Source organism: Apteryx rowi, unplaced genomic scaffold (assembly GCF_003343035.1).
Source record: "Apteryx rowi isolate R43461 unplaced genomic scaffold, aptRow1 scaffold_885, whole genome shotgun sequence".
NCBI lineage: Eukaryota > Metazoa > Chordata > Aves > Apterygiformes > Apterygidae > Apteryx > Apteryx rowi.
This window is the reverse complement of record NW_020451188.1, coordinates 1-1,924: the sequence shown is the minus strand read 5'-3', so window position 1 is coordinate 1,924 and position 1,924 is coordinate 1.

Sequence of the window (1,924 nt, the reverse complement as noted above, 5' to 3'; positions counted from 1 at the left end):
AAAAAAAAAAAAAAAAAGCGAGCGAGAGAGACCGCAGTAGTTAATTCTGGTTGTACGGATGATGTGGTAGGAGCAAGAATACACAGGAAAGCAGTTGCAGTACTCATGTTTGACAAAGCCAGAAGTGAGTAAGATTCTTTGGTTGCACCAAGCACTGACACGAAGAGACAACGTTGAAAAGCAGTCGTGGGCATCTTGTAAACAAATGAGATGGAGAAATAACGTTTTGAATGAAAGTTATCCTTACGCATTAAGCAAGCCAAAATGAAAGTTGGAGGGGAAAAAAAAAAAAAAAAGGGATACAATTTTGATTAAGGCGATACCTCTTTCCACATAAGTATTTAGCCCATTCAGCTGAAGGAACTTTCCTTAAGTTAAATCTAATGGAAAATGTATTCTAAAGAAACAAGAATCTCTATTCCCTCCTTAATTTATTTCTTTGATTATAAGTAATTGCTATGGACATGCACTGCAAGCCAGCAAAGTCATCAAATCTAGCCTTGGAGAAAGGTATAGTAAGAACAACACAAAAGAAAAAGAACAACAACAACAACAAAAAGAAGATGCAGAAAAGTACAGTGCTAACTTGCAATTCATAAATTAAATTATATTCTGCTTTTAAGTTCAAGTTAGCAAAATAAAAATGCCTCGTAAGGAATACATTATTTAAAGGAACTGAATGTGAACAAAACCATAACTACTTTGGTGACTGTTTTAATTTACTTTCAAAGATTCTATTTCCATTTCTGATATTTTTGTTACTAGTTCTTTGAAGAGGATGACCGAGTTGAAGTATGGTTCTGTTATTACTTCTTCAGGGATTTTTCTCCCAAACACATTAAGAAATTTACTATGTGGATATAAGAATTCACAACAAAATTTTCTAATAGGTATCTTAAATAAAAATATGAAAATTAGCTCAAATTATTGTTACATTCTGCCCTCCTATTTTTAGAAAGTGCTATTTGGGGATATTCTCCAGCTCCTCGAGCCCTACGGGAGGAATATCAGAAAGGAGGAGGCTCAGATAAGCTGAGAAAGAAACACTTGGATGCCTTCATCCTGCATGATTGCTGGTGAACAACCCAGAGGACTGTCCCTGCCAGGTGGGGGTAGAGCACAGCAGTCCCCATCGCCACAGAAGAAACTCAGTTTCTCAGTGGGTTAATGGGTTTCCTTCAGGCTGCTAGTATTCATCCCCTGTGTATATTATACCCCCCTGCCCCACGGAGATTTTCCTTCCCATTTTGAGAGGGGATACACTACATCACAAGCTCCTAAACCATGATCCATGAAGAATTCATTAGTCATACAGAAACGTTCTTATTTGCAATTACTGTATTTTATCTGTAAAGGCTGCTAAAAATACAGTATTTTAATCACACTGTGCTTTCTCACTACTGTTATAAAGTCAAAGCATGTCTTCTCCAGTTTTAAAAAGCAGGACAGGAATTAATAAGTAACCTACAAAAAGGTAGTATATGCTATGGAGATTACAACATCCCCCCAAAGAGAACAGCAGTTCTCCAGCTGGGAGAGCAGCGCATCAGAATACGCTCTCAAGGGAGGCAGTGAGAATTCCCTGGATTTCATCTCTCCTTTCCCCTCTTCTCTCCTGAGTTTTTCCTTCTCTCTGGAAGCAACCTAAGGACAGGAATACGACAAAAAAGGCCAAAGGCTGGGATTTGGGTGCATCGTGTCCTAGGTGCATTGTGGCTGCGTAAAAACTTCTACTTCTTTCTCCCTTTCTTCTGTGCAACAGAATGCCAAGAAAGGTGCAATTTCTCCGCCAGATTGTGATAGGTGATAATTTGTTACATCAACTCGCGAAGTGATTTTACCATGAAACTAGGCGCTAAGTACCGGCTATCACCACAATGATTGTACTGAGCCAGCAGAGCGATATTGTATTGTGAAATGTATG